The sequence below is a fragment of the Oryctolagus cuniculus genome, chromosome 14 (assembly GCF_051225735.1).
Source record: "Oryctolagus cuniculus isolate XC-2025 breed Fujian yellow rabbit chromosome 14, ASM5122573v1, whole genome shotgun sequence".
Lineage (NCBI taxonomy): Eukaryota > Metazoa > Chordata > Mammalia > Lagomorpha > Leporidae > Oryctolagus > Oryctolagus cuniculus.
Window position 1 is genome coordinate 27,159,307 of NC_142880.1, and position 15,117 is coordinate 27,174,423.

At 37.0% G+C, this 15,117-nt stretch overlaps 1 long non-coding RNA gene across 7 annotated transcripts in view; it reads right to left on the reverse strand.

The window, feature by feature from the left end:
• The window catches only part of LOC138845229 (uncharacterized), a 134,762-nt gene extending 120,275 nt beyond the window's left edge, over window positions 1-14,487 (reverse strand). For 3 of the 7 annotated variants that reach the window (XR_016220578.1, XR_016220580.1, XR_016220579.1), the window contains exons 1-2: window positions 14,192-14,463; window positions 10,128-10,175 (exon numbers count right to left, since the gene is read on the reverse strand). This is a non-coding gene — a long non-coding RNA (uncharacterized LOC138845229). Of the gene's footprint in view, window positions 1-3,609; window positions 4,185-10,127; window positions 10,176-14,191 lie in introns of those variants that run through there. The other 4 variants (XR_011382123.2, XR_016220576.1, XR_016220577.1 and 1 more) reach the window with 3 other exon arrangements.
• Between the last annotated feature and the right edge of the window lie 630 nt (window positions 14,488-15,117).

Genomic DNA, 15,117 nt, shown 5'->3' on the forward strand with positions numbered 1-15,117 from the left:
GAGAGCACCACCATCAGGTGACACATAATTCACAAAATCAATTTACCCAGAGCCCACGTGAGCTATATTACCTGTGCACAAAGTTTTAAAAGTTTTATGAACATATAAAAAATGTGTTCTCTCTTACATTTACACATTAATGCCTCATTTTAAATTGCCATATAGAAAGGAATGGTATTAATGTTTTGTTTTCAGTCTTCAGAGAAATAATGTACAATCGAGTACATAAAGGCTAGTTTGCAGGTTACGTTGCTTCTGATTCTTGGTCATTCAGATAAGTGCATAGAGCATTTTTCCCCAAAATAGTAAAGTTTAGATGGTGGAGAAAATGGAAAAAAAATCAGACAGTTTCAGTACTTCAGTAGTGAGGGAGTGGAGTTATTCACAGTTAAATAGGTTCTTGGCTTTTTTCCACCACTGATGTATGCCAGCTACAATGCTGACAAAGAAATGAAGAATAAAGACATTCTGTGCTATCCTCTGAATCATTCCCAACAGTTTCCTTAAGATAAAAATTACTTAGTAGTGCAGGATAAGATGAATGAGGAAAGCACATGATAGAATGATTCTTGTAGAGTAGCATGAAGTACTCTCCCACCACATATAGCATAAGTGGTGTGAGCCGCCCTGTACAGGTCACCTCTCCCCTCCCCTCACCCCTTCCCCTCTCCTCCTCTGCACTCCCCTCCCCTCTCCTCCTCTCCACTCCCCACCCACTACCCCTCCCCTCTCCTCTTCTCCCCTCTTCTCCTTCTCTCTCTGTATGTATGAGTATCTCACTCTCCTTTTCAAATACCATGAAAATATATAATAACAATTTAAGAATGCAATTTTTTTATCTGAGCCACATTAGTTAGTTTTTAATATTGCATAAAACAGGTAGTGGGGGCTGATGAAGTGGCAAAGGGTGAAGTGTGGAGTGGGACAGGCCCACCAATGAGTCTCGCTTTTCTAATTCTGGCTGAGAGAACTTGAATTGGTTAATGATGCTGACAATTATTGCAAGTCTCATCTAGAAATCGGAGATACAATATCAATTTAGAAAAATCTTGTGGCAATGAGAATATCTGTGAAAATACAGACAACAGTTTTGGATATACATTCAATAAATATTAGATGACATATGATAAAATTGTAACTTAACAGGAAAATATTTTTCAATGAGCTTCTTTTCTATTACATGAAGTAAATGAAAAGAAATGGGACCTAATTCACATTGACCATTTACTGTACATCAGCCTCTACACAAAATTTAACACTTTTTACTCTAATGTAAGTAAACTCCAACACTCAGGACAATAAAACCACATGCCCCTCTGGTTCCCCCAACACGTGCAGTATAACTGAATACTGACTTACAGGCCAGGAACCCCATGACTTTCCCAAGACAAAATGATTTTGCATAACTTCATTTCCTGCTCAACACCATGAAGCCCACAGATATTTTCCTTGGCCAATCCCAGTCTCCTTCCTCTTAATGGAGAAAGGCTCCTTTTCCAAGGCCATGGGGAGAGTAGGGAATAGGACACACATCAGTTTCTTTCCACAGCCCAAACAGTTCCTTCTCCCTGTCATGCACACTCATCTTTTTCTCCTTCTAATGCTCTATGTTTCTGTATATCCAACCCAAGTATTTTGACTTGTTATCCACATTCATAATTTTTTGCTACTCCAGGTTTCCTTATAGATTGTCCTTTAAGAGACAAGAAAGGAGATGCTATTATTGCAGCACAATGCCAGGTCTATGGAATTAATATACCAGATGCAATTATACTGGATGACTGAAGCATCTGAATTGAAGATAATCTTCTAACATGAGTAAATGGGATATAACTACTTCTGGGGGCTATTACTTATAATCAAGTTTTGTTTGCTCCAACTGGTAAATAGGGATAATGTCAGGCAATAACCTGCTTAAAGCAGATGAAGCACAAATCACATACAGGTTTTGAAGCATTCTATTTTTGTGGGTGTATTGATGTATATATCGCTTTCATCTAATATTCTTTTCAAATCTCAGAATCAAATTGTGCCTGTCTTTTGTAAGGCTTCTACAGGTCAATAGATGGTACTAAGTATATAGAAATTTATCCTCTGTTTCAATCCAGGATGAAGACAATTTTAAAAACTGGTAATAGGAAGAAATGTGGTCCCTCATCTTAGGTAGACAGCCTGAAAGCTAATGCAAAAAGATCAACCATATTCACCTTGTTGTGCTTCCTCTACTTCCCTTAAGGACTTCGCATTCACTTTGTCATCTCATACTTACGATTTCCAGATTAAGCAAATAAAAGTTGGGATTCTTAGTAACACTAGAGTCTAATATAAACCATATTTTTGTTTCCATGATAAGTATGTCTCATGCCCTCATGGGGCATACTTGTACTAAAAATAACTGTTTGAAATTCAGATGTAATTTGGTACCCTGTATTTTATCTGGCAACCCTAAAATCACTTTGGTGACTAGATCTTTCTACTAATGATCCTCCTTGTAAAGAAAAGGAGGAAAAGAGCTATTAAGTTATCTGCTAGATATGATGCAGATATTTAGATTGGAATAAAATCCAGATAGTCTTATCGTGTGTTTTCCCATTCACTCCACTGACCATCTTACCACACTGTACTCAGCGTCTACCCTTAGGAGTTAAAACTCTTCCCAATGCGATCACTGTGCTCCCTCTCGGATCCAGCCATCCATGACTTAATCCTATTTATCAAGGTAAAAAAAGGCTTATCCTTTAAATGCTTATTCCACCTCATTGCTCCAAAATGAATGCCTTTATTTAGGCAATATCATTAAAAGAGCACTAATGTAAATAACCTCTGCATTTTTCTTGAGAAACTTTCCAGAGACCAATGTGCCATAACCAGCCAATCAGTTACTATATCAGAAAAATAGATTTCTGCAATGTATCCAATGGACCTTATAGCTTCTCTCCAAAGTTTACCTGCTAATTACTACCTATTTACTTGTAAACGTGCTAATCAAATAAACAAGAATTTTAAGCCACAGTAAAATTACTCTTTGAGTACTGCATGGCTCATCATTCCCATTGTGGAAAGGCACAAGTCACTGCAGACAGAGCAGGTGTGTGCATAGTGGAACTGAAATCTCAGAAGCAAAAACCACATTCATATCACAGAGAAGTTCCATCCAGGAGAGGGCTGGGTAAGGGCTGGTAATGGGCGCTACACTTCAGGCTCAAAAAAAAAGTTGAATTTATTTGTCTAGCATCACTTTAGAAAGGCCAACCAGGGGATGTTGCTATGGCACAGTGGGTAAAGCCACTGCCTGGGACCCCAGATTCCTATATGGTCGCTGGTTTGAATCCCAGCTGCTTGTCTTCTGTTCCAACTTCTTGCTAATATTATGGAAAAGCAGCAGAGGATGCCCCAAGTCCTTGTGCCCGGCCATAATACACGTGGGAGATTCAGATGGAGCTCCTGGCTCCTAGCTTTGGAAGGCCATTCAGGGAGTGAACCAGTGGATGAAAGATCTCTCTCTCTCTCTCTGTAACTATGCCTTTCAAATAAAGAAATAAATCCTTTTTAAAAAAAATAAGGAAACAAAGGTATACCAGTGTACCAGCATGGGTCTAAGACCCTACTTTTTACCCATACTGGAGGTAGGGAAGTGGGTGGTGAAGACCCCTCATTTTGTTGGGAACCAAAAAGTGTCTGAAGTCCAGAATAGTTGTCTTTGAACAGTGGATGGAAAATGTCTCATGCTTAACTCAGCGGAAGGAAAATTTACACATTTTCTGGGTGCAGGCAGTATAAAGTAGTCAAGAGATATTCTAGATGGAGACTGAGAAGTGTGCAGGTCTCAGTGCTCTTAGACACTAGTTTCAGATGGAATTCATGATGCTAGTGGCAAAAGCCAAGGATTTGACACATTTATTCTGACCCTATAGAAATGGTGCCTCTTGTTGCCTTGAATGGGAAGATAATTGGATAATTAGGGGACAGACTAAGTTAGGTGACAAGAAATCAAAGTTACTGACAGTCATTATTCTCTTCTGATTACTTTGCTTGTACATTTGTTAAGTGTCATTTTGACCATGTACATAAGAAATGCATTGTCCATTGAATGTTGATTTGGTGAAAGACATGAAACTGGTCTTGCTTAACATCTGATGGGCATCATCTCTTTTTCTCCTCCACAAGAAAGCTTATTTGAGTGCCTGAGGGAGAGGGGAAGACGTTAAGTGAGAGTCTTACAACCTCATCAGTTTACTTTGTAAAGGAAACCATTTGCTAATTCAACATCCATATAAAAACACTGTAATGTGGTAACACAAATATTGCAACACCTAGTATGAGAACCACTGTACATAAAAGTGGGCAACTGCTCCTATGATTCTGATCCTCTGCTGCTTAAAATATTTGAGATTTCAGCTAATATTTTTCACAAATTTTGAAATAATTGCCTATGCTGAAATTTCTGTTTAGACAGAAAAGCATTTTTAAATGCTTTTTTTCAAGTAAAAGTGGAGATCATCTAAGTTCACCAGACTCACAACACCTCCAATAATCTGCTCATGATTTTTCTCTCCAGTGCCATCTCTTTCACCTTATCTTCTGCTTCCTTGATCCTAGGAGCAAAAGGCCACCTGCTATTTTTAGAATATATCACATAATTTAATTTTCAAACCCTAGGTTTGTATCCTTATTCTTCCCTATTTCTGGACAGAATTCTAATCATCCTTTTCTGATGCTCTATTCATATTCATCTGTCAAAACTTAATCCAAATTTTCCCTTCTTCATGAAATCTATGTATATCTGCTTAGAAATAATTATTTCTTTTTGTTTTCAGTGCTCGAATAACATTTCTTAGAGCTCTCCTTGAATAAAATCATTGTTGTTAAATCATCTTTGATGTCTAGAAACCAGTTGAAATGGGGTTAAATGTATCTTACATTTCATCTCCAACATGACAACTATGATTAAGCCATTTAATAAATGCTTGTTAGAGTGACTAACCAACAGACAAGTATGTACTAATCTCACATTATCACTAATACAACCACTTATATACAAGGAAATTTGACAAATACTTGTCTATTACTTCATCAATAATAAGGTCAAAGATAATTTGGATGACTATGAAGTTGGTTAATAAAGGATTTTTGGTCAGATGTTAAGGAAAATAGCATAGTTTAATAGGAAAGGCATAGTATTGGAATTAAACAAAGCTAGATTTTCATTTGAAGGTCTCCACTTTTACTTGTGAAGTCAATGAGTAATTATTCAATCTCACTGAAATTCAATCAAGATTGTTAGCATCTTTAAAATATGAAGAAGCAGTAGGATGTGAGAGAGGAGGAGGAGGAGAAATAAATTGACAAGTTCAGTCTCTAGTACATTAAATGTCATCATTAAGTAGGAACTCCCTCTCCTTTTCCTGGAGTGTTGTGCATTAAACACTTCAGTATGCTAGCCATGCTGATGATTTGGGCTAAAGCTATCTAGAAATGGGAAAATAAAGGGAAATGTAGAATATGTAGTCACTGAGCTATTTAATTTGGGAAAGAATCAGTTGAAATTTGCCAAAAAACACTTGAATCATTGTATAGAGATCTTTTAAAATTCTTTTTGAATGTTGTTCTTTCTGAAATCTAATTTTAAAATGTCCTAGGTGCAGGTGCGGAGAAGAGTACTAAAATCTCCCAGACCTGCTCGCAGAACTTGTTTCTATCACACCCAGCATCTTTATTTCAGTGAATCCATGCACAATCCACATGCTTTATCATTTCTTCTTTCGGAAACTATGTCAGTTTCCTCTGCATCATTGTGACTATCAGATTTATCTTAAACTTTCTGTTATGTTAGGTAAGACAATACCAGCACTTTCTGCTTTATGTTGATAAAAATGACAGGATGAAAATCTGACTATGAGGAAAAGTCTGGCTCATTTGCAAAATGAGCTGCCTCAAAGATAAACATTTTGAAGCAAATATTTATTTTCTCCAGTTTATATTCAATAATTTTCTTTGAGTATAGAAACTTCTGAACAGTGCACACGATAAATTGAATATTCTGTGTAGTTAATTGACTAACTTCATCAACTATCTTATTTAAATAAAAAAAATTTAGGCAGAAAAACTGCCCTTTAATTAAGGGTTGTAAATTTGGGTTAAATATTTAGAAATAATGTGTAATTTAGGAGGATTAAGAGATAAATTTGGATCTATTAAATATGATTATCAACCTAAATAAACTGCATATGTACAACCAAAGTGATGTGGCAGCTATCCCGAAACTGTCTCAATTTCAGGCTACATAGGCATACTTAAAGTTGTGAGAATTAAGAAAGCCAGCGCTACTCTCCTGAGCATCAGTCATCACAGAATCTTTCCACCGTTAGTTCTTGTTATGGCTTGAATAGGATATGGCTCTTAATTCATGCAGATGCTTAAACCCTTAAGTAATAAGGCTTAGGAGCAGAGCTTAGTCACCATCAACAATTCCCACTCCTCTGCTTCCTCTTGCTTCCTCAATATGATACTGAGAAGGTGAAACTGAATGCAGTTTTGGTGCTTTAATGGTCCTAGAAGAAGATCCTTAGATCATGTGCCCTTGAAAGGTAATTGTCGGAAGAAGGTTGATTAGCTAAGGTTGAGCCATGCCTGACCATTTTCTCTGCTTCCTGTCTCAGAATGTGTTCCTTCCTCAGCATTCTCTCACTGTTGCCATGTGATACTTAGCAAGATACTTGTTAAATGATGTCACCTCATAACTGTGTCTTAAGACATCACCAGAGACCAAACCAATGGGGCTTGTGCAAAATTGGACTGCGATCCTCCAAAAACCATAACCAAAATAAACCCCTTTATTATTTAAATGTAACTTATCTTAGGTGTTTCACTGAATAAATAAAAAGCTGACTTATACCTCCATGTATACTAGAAACCTAAAATGTTCAGTTCTCCAGACTTTGCTAGAATATGCTCTTTTATAGACAAAGAATGTCAATAACACTATAATACCCAATATTACTTTAAGAGATTATTTTTAGCACACTGAGTCTCAGAAGAGGAATCTCAGAGCATCTCTAGATGGGGACCATAACGAAACTCTGTAGCTTAACATTTATTGAATCTTAGTTGGAGGACACAATGGTACAGATCCATTTCTCCATGATCCCAATTGCTTAGTACAACTAACATAGTGAAAGAGGTAGCATAAAATCTCTGAAAGGTGTTAGGAAGAAGGCAAATATTTTGGGATCCCAGGATTAGAAAAAAAAGATGACCACACTAGGAACAGAGGTCATTCCAAGTAGATCCACTCCTCACTTAGACAAAATGGGAGCCAGACCTCAAACACCAAGTCAGTCCTGAAAGGACTAGCAAGTAATGTTGGTCGTGGGCTCCACTAACAATGTGGAGCTGGTCCTGAGACTTCCCTACCTGGCCTAGTGTTACCTAGAAAGCTGATGGAATGAGGGAGGAAAAGAGAGGCACCTTTAGGATGATGTAGTAAATTCTTATAATTTTATGTTGCCCCAACATCCATTTCCATCATAAGCTTAACTTTCTCATACCGGGAACAAGGCTTAGTCACCACTGACTGTTTCCAGTTTTCTGCCTCATCCCAGTTCCTCAATATGGTTGCTTCAGCCATCTGTCTGATACAGCTGTCACTCTGTAGCAGAGTCACAAAGCACTTAACTTGCCCCTCTGACCCCTATGCCCCATGTGGATAACACGGATTTGCCACAATGTCCACATCTAAGTTGCAGTGGGGATCCCCAGAGCTCATGTCTGTTTGCTCTGAACTCACCTGAGAACTCCCTCAGAGAAAACTGCTTGGCTAATTCCCTGGACACAACAAAGAACTCAGCCAATGGGCCTGTCCTCTCATTTGCACCTTAAACACACACACACACACACACACACACACATACACACACACTGGTTGAGTGTACTCCAGTGCATCCCCCTTCCTGTTAGCCTGGCAAGGAATGCTGCCTTCTCTCTGGGGCCTGTAAGTAATAAACCTGCTTCTGATATTTCACATGTCTTTGTTGTTGCCTCCTCTGTATTTCATCTGACCAATGCACCTGAACTTAACTCCATTCCCAGTCACGCATCCTCCAGTGGGAGATCATCATGGTAGAAATAAACGGGACACAGGTCAGCAAAAGCCTCAAAGGCACCTTCCAGTATAAGCAACTTTCTTATGTGATGTACACTTGGCCGCTGGACACTTATGCATCAGGCCTACTGTGGGGATAAACAAGTACATGAAAGGTGTCATTGAACCACAGTCCACAAAATCAGGTCAGGACATGCACATTAGGCCTAAGCATCTACTCCTGGTGGTATCTGAAGTTCATCCTGTCCTACATGCATTACATTTAGGTATTTCCTAGGTTTAGAAAAGCCATAGACATTGCAGATCAAAGACTAGCCAAAAAGGAGAGTAATTTTCTACTTAAAGGGATAATGTCTATCTATAGAGAATTTTGATTGGTGAGATATTGAGTGTTTCAATTGTCTATACACTAGAAATTGAAGCAAATACCACTTAAAAGTTGCAGTCTGTCATACAATCAGTTTTGGGTGGCAAGATAACAGATTTGGAGAACAGAGTAATATCCTAATATTGGATTATATTAAAAGAATGAACAGTGGTTCTAATGTTAAATTCAACCAACTTAGCATAATTGCATTTATCATAGTAATCCCCATGTTTGTTTACATCACCCTTGAAGGTAATTTTCTTTTAATATCGATGTGAATACATCTGAGGGGACAAGAGAATAATTGGAAAACATCAACCTCCATTGTGGTGCTGAAACTTCAGAGAATGGATCCAGTATCAGAGCCCACAGTGAGATAGCAAACACTCTCCTCTATTCCTGTCAGTCTGCAAATGCCAGAAGCGACACCAAAATGTGTCCTGTCAAATGAAGATGATCACTCAGCAAGACTGCAGCAAACACAGATAAAGTACTTGGGTGAAAAAAATGAATTTTATTGCCTTTTTTTTTCCTTTTCGTTCTTAATATGATAGCTTAAAGGACTTATACTTAAAGGATATCTTGAAAAGCCTTCTGAAAAGAGAAGAGAATCATCAGACTAAATATATTTGTATTTATGACTGGTGTTCAACAAAAAGTACATGTCAGACCAAAGGTTCACTTCTCTGGGTGTTTACCCAGAGGCTTGACATCTCAGTACTGATGCACAAAATCCTCTCCAGAATGTATTTCCCTCATTTTTCCTTCTTCCTGCCCTCCCTTGCTTCCCTGTTTCCTAGTCTTCGAGTTACTCTCATCAGAGGAAAATTAGTCACTCATTGGGATTCCATTCAGAAGTTAGCTATACTACATGACTATACCATAAAAGCCTTTTATAATGATCACATTTGTTTTCATCTAAGTGTCCCTATATTACATTTTCTGCTCTCCCATGTTATTTTCATTGAACAAAATATCCTAAAGTTTACCCAATATTAGTTCATAGTTAGCTGCCTTTATTTTGTCCTGCACACACATGATGGAATTCCGCACTGTGAATTACCATAACTTATTCAACCCTCATTCTATGAGGTGACATTTGGAATTCTCCAACATTTCGATATTACAAAAATGTGGCAATGAATATCTTTAAGCTTTCTTCTTCATGACAATGTGTGTATATGTTCATGACCTGTTTGTACGTGTTCTAGGAAGTGTGTTTTCAGATTAAGGAATGTGTTACTTGAAATGGTGGCAAGTAATGTGAACGCTTTCCAAAGAAGTTGAACTAGTTACACTCCTGTCAATAGGTATGAGAGTTTTACTTTGCTTGTTGTTTTGAAATATTCGAAACTTTCATCTATAATCCCAGCCCTTTTGCTCTGTCCTCTTTTGAATACCGGAGAACTGTTGATGTTTTTAAGACTGGAATAAGTCAGGAAAGAGACCCATCAGCAGTGTTTTCAGCACAGGAATTTGCTGTGCATTATTAACAACAGTATTTTTCTTGGTGTCAATTCCCTGCTCAAATGTAGCACTGGCACATTGTGGCTATACCAACTGAGCTATCCTGTCTTAAAAACAATAACAATAAATTGATTTTTCTCAGTTATATGCTTTTAACTTCAATAGTCAATTATTTCCTTCCGAAAGACTTACCGGGTTAGATGTATTATCTCATTCCTACACAGTTGCATGGATGCAGATCTGTAAAACAGAATAGAATGATAATTTTTATTCTTCATTAACAAGGTACATTTGCATATAGAAACTGCTACAATATGTTCTGATTCATATCATCACATTATATAAAGGCTATAGCTACTCCCATTTCTTTTGCAATAAAGATTTGTATCTAAGGAAGGTAAGTGTGTATGGAGTACAAATAAGTACTTTCCACACTATGCCCCAGAAATCTATTCATCATCAGGGCCAAAACACACTGTGAAATAGCATTTTCTAGTATTGAGATAATTTAGAGATATTTGTCTAGGGAAAAATTGGAATCAATTGCATATAAAAGGGTTTTCTGGAAAATCCAAAGGAAAATTTTAAAAGTTGGTTTTATACATGGATATATATGACAGAATAAAAAAAGATGGTTTTGTTTTCTTTTTAAATTTTAGCCTCCTAACAAATGTATAAAATTTGCAAGATAGTAGACTTTGTAATTAGGAAATCAAATAGTCTGGATAGTTGGATGGATTCCTAGAATCCATTGTCCCTTCAAACATCATGCAACTCATTTCCTCTTAAATTTGCTCAGTGAAATTGATCCTTCTCCTTTTTTGAATTGTTATTTGTACAGTTGCACAAATTTCCAACCATTCTTGGGTAGAATAAAATGCTGACAGCAAATTCAAATTTCTAGACTGAGTAATAGTAAAATCTCTATAAACATATTGGAAGTGAAGGTACCCCTTTAGAGAAACGGAGTATGGTTGGCTTCTCTTATGCTAGACTGTTCTCTTATGCTAGACTGGCTCTGTCTCAAATGGGTCACTACGAAACATACTCGTACTCAGCCATTGACCACACCATAGCGTGTAGGCTGATCCAAATGCTCTGTAAAGAGGTAGCCTGCCTGTAACATGTCATACAGGTTCTCCAGTAGGAAGTTAGCCTTATTCACCTTGTTCTTAAATGGCGAGGGGCATAACCCTGGAAAGAGATGACACCGTGATTATTTGCGTAAGTTAACTCTTCAACTCATTGATTAGATAATTTGATGTATCTGCTTAGTGCTTTCAATGACAGTGTTCATTTTATTTAATATTATCATTAAATTATTAAATTTCTTCTGCTTGTGTTAGTTATCCTGGTGAATATTAAGAATATAAAGAATATACCTTGGTGAATATTAGGAATATAAAGAATGAAATTTTCCCTATTCCCTTCTTTAGCAATTAAAGTGTCTATGAAAAGGGGATATTTTTCGTGAATATTGCTACAATGCCATTTGGAAAGTTACATTTCACTGTGCTAAAAAAATTTTAACTTTAATAAAAAAACACCAATTGTCATGATGGCCAATTAAATTATAGTACACATTTATTAATTAGAAAATTTAGAAGATGTGGTAAAGTAGTAAACTGAATTTTTCTGCAAACTAAAGGCTTACTCAAATGACAAACTATCTTAAGGAAGAAATATTTCTAAATCCTCTACAAATGAGTATAATTTTGATATAAGAAACCTGATTTTAACTGTGCAAAAAATAAAATTACACAGTAATTACTGTGTAATTTTATTTATGTATGGGAAAATTCTTAATGTGATATTAATATACAGAAAGTGACAGTTTATTAAAATTATAGCCTTAATAATTTATTTTTCCAGGAATTCAATAATGTATCCATTTAGTAACTTTATTAATATAATCTAAAATGCTAATATTTATAGGAAAATCATCCATCATCTCCATGGAAACTAAAGATTCAGTAACTGTAATAAAAGCAATGAGCAATAAACATTTCTTCTACTTTATAAAATATATTAGTCTGAGCCCCAAAACAACCATTGCATTTGATGGAAGTATTTCTATTAATGTAAAACATGAATGATAATACTCTATTCATGCTATTATGAAACATTATAATTAAAAGCCACCAAACAACAAAAATTCACAAAGAAATGAAGGAGTTAATTTTTCTACATTTAGAACTAATAGATTGGATAGATGGAAGAATGAAAGACTTGAAGAATTAAATAAGAAAAAAAAACAAAAATTAAATACTATTTTAAGACACTAGTAAACATAATTGATATAAATCAATAATTTCCGCATATAATCTACTAGAAGAAATTTCCAACTTAAAATATCAACATAGGGCAAGCATGGACCTAGCAGATAAGTCGGTCAATGGGTTGGGACACCTGCATTCCATATTGTGGTACTTAGGTTCTACTCCTGGTTCTGTTCTCAGTCTAGTCCAGCCCTGGTCATTGTGAGCATTTGGAAAGTGAAGCAGTTGATGGCAACTATGTCTTTCTGTCTTTTTGTCTATTTTTCAGTCTCTCTCTCTTTTTCTCTCTCTCTCCCTCTGTCTCACTCTGTGTGTCTCCCTGCCTCTTAAGTAAATACATAAAATTGCTGAAAAATTAAAAATTAATATACTAGATATTTATAATAACCTGCACAATATAAAGTAAGCAGGACTTTAAGTGAACAAAATTTTAAACAATGTCTCCTTACACAAAAGTAATCTTGAACAAAAGGAAAATAATAACTATTGAATGGGAAATATATTAAAGATAATTTTAGTTCATTTATAATTTACATACTATTGAAATATCAAATATCAATAGGCTATTTATGAAATTTTTTACTAAACAAGCCATTTCTAAATTTTATGTATAAAAGCAACTAAAGAAGTTAGAATAATTCTAGGGGAAAATGAAATCAGCATATATAATATTATTTCTAATAATTACCTAAGTAGACACATAAGCTTCAGAAAAGTAATGAAACAAAATAAAACCATAAATAGATCTAATTCATATGACAATTTAATATATGATTAACAAGGTATCTTGTGAAGAGTAGGAAAAGATGAGCTATTTATTACTGGAGGTTTGACAAATGGATAGACATATGGCAAATAATTAAGATTAATGCCAAGACAAATCACAAATGGCTAAATGGATCAAAGGTGTAATCTAATAATCCAGCAGCCATGATACATACATGCATGCATACTAACATGTATGTGTGTATATACAAGCACACATGTAGGTATAGGCACACTTTTAAAAGGTTCCCATTAACAAAATACTTATATGAAAATTCAAAGCATATTGAAAAAAATGGGGAAAACATTCCAATTACTGTCAGATACAAAATGCCATTCTCTTTAATATATAAGAAGTCCCACAAATTAGAATGAAGTGACTTAGCAAGTCAGTGGAAAACAAGGGTAAGCTTCTCTGTGTAGTTCATAGCAAAAGAAAAAAATGATTCTTTATTTTAAAGTTTTATTTTATTTATTTGAAAGGCGGTGGAGGGGGGGTGATCTTCCTTCAACTGGTTTACTCCCTAAATGGCCACAGCAGCCAGGGCTGGGCCAGATGGAAGCCAGGAGCCAGGAACTCCATCTCGGTCTCCCACGTGAGTGGTGGAGAGCCAAGGACTTGGATAATCTCCCACAATATTTATTGGCACGTTAGCAGGGAGCTGGTTTGGGAATGAGCTGCAAGGACTCCAATATGGGACACTGGCATCACAAACTGTGGCTTAAACTGCTCTGCCACATTGCTGTCCCCAGAAAATCGGTTTTAAACATATGAGTGCTTTACTTAACCTCAATACTAAGAAGAGAAAAACTGTGCTTAAATATCCCTTTTAAAAAACTGAATTAAGGGCTGGTGCTGTGATGTAATAGGCTATGTCTCCGCCTATTGCTGGCACAGCATCCCATAATGACACTGTTTGTTGTCCTTGCTGTTCCTCTTCCAATCCAGCTGTCTACTGTGGCCTGAGAATGCAGTGGAAGATGGCCCAAGTGCTTGAGTCCCTGCATCCACCTGGGAGACCCAGAAGAAGCTGCTGGCTCCTGGCTTTGGATCGGTTCAGCTACAGCCATTGCAGCCCCCTAGGGAGTGAACCGGTGGATGGAAGCCCTGTCTCTCCATCTCTCCCTTTCTCTGTGTACCTCTGCCTCTCAAATAAATACATAAATATTTTTAAAAACTTAATTAACAAGTTCTGAATGGTGTCACCTTACCTGTAGAGAAATTCTGCTCGTCACGGGGCAGCAGCTCCTCAGGGCCAGCCTGGGGAGCCCAGGGGCCAAGCAGGATGATGAGTGTCCGCAGCAAAGGAACCACACCAGAGCAGGGAGATCAGTCAACGTGCAGGGAGCAGCCGGGTTCTCCACTTTATTGGGAGGGGAAGAACTTTTACAGACACAGAAAGGGGGCTGTCCAGGGCACAAGGGAACTGAGCCAACCAGCTGAAAGGTAAGGCAGGACAGGAGCCGGGCACGCCCTCAAGGGCCTATCACAGCCAAGGACACATACTGTTCACGAATACGGAAGTCTCCTGTCAGGCTAGGTACCTCCCCCGGGGGCCATCTTGGATTGTTGGAAACGCTGAGTCACTGGGATGCGGAAGTGCGGCTTAGAGGCCTTGTGGAGCAAAGGCTTAGCAACTTTGTTTCCTTTTCAATTGGAGCCCCCCCCAACCCCCCCCCCCCGCAGAGAAACACTCACATCCATTATACAAATGTCTGTTGATGACTGACCACGAGACATACACATTTTACTTGCTTTTAGTCAAAAGGCTGAGAAATGATAGCTATATACATTTAACCTAGATATTTTATTTATCTAGAAAATTATTCTATACAAATCCACACATGCACCAGGTGGTGAAATGGGCAAGGCATTTTCAGTCTATTTTACATATTATGAAAATATAAGAGTCAGACTTACTTGTTATGGGAAGTAATGTGACTCTATAAAAGAATGAGGAAGCTCTCTATGTACTGACATAGAACAATGTATCAGATACATTATTTGGAGAAAAAATGTGCAGACTATTTGAATCATATGCCACCATTTATGTAAAAGAATTAAAATAAAAGTAGATATCCCTGTTTGCTTTCCTGTAAAGGCATATCTAAGAAATTAACATTATCCCCTATGGTTG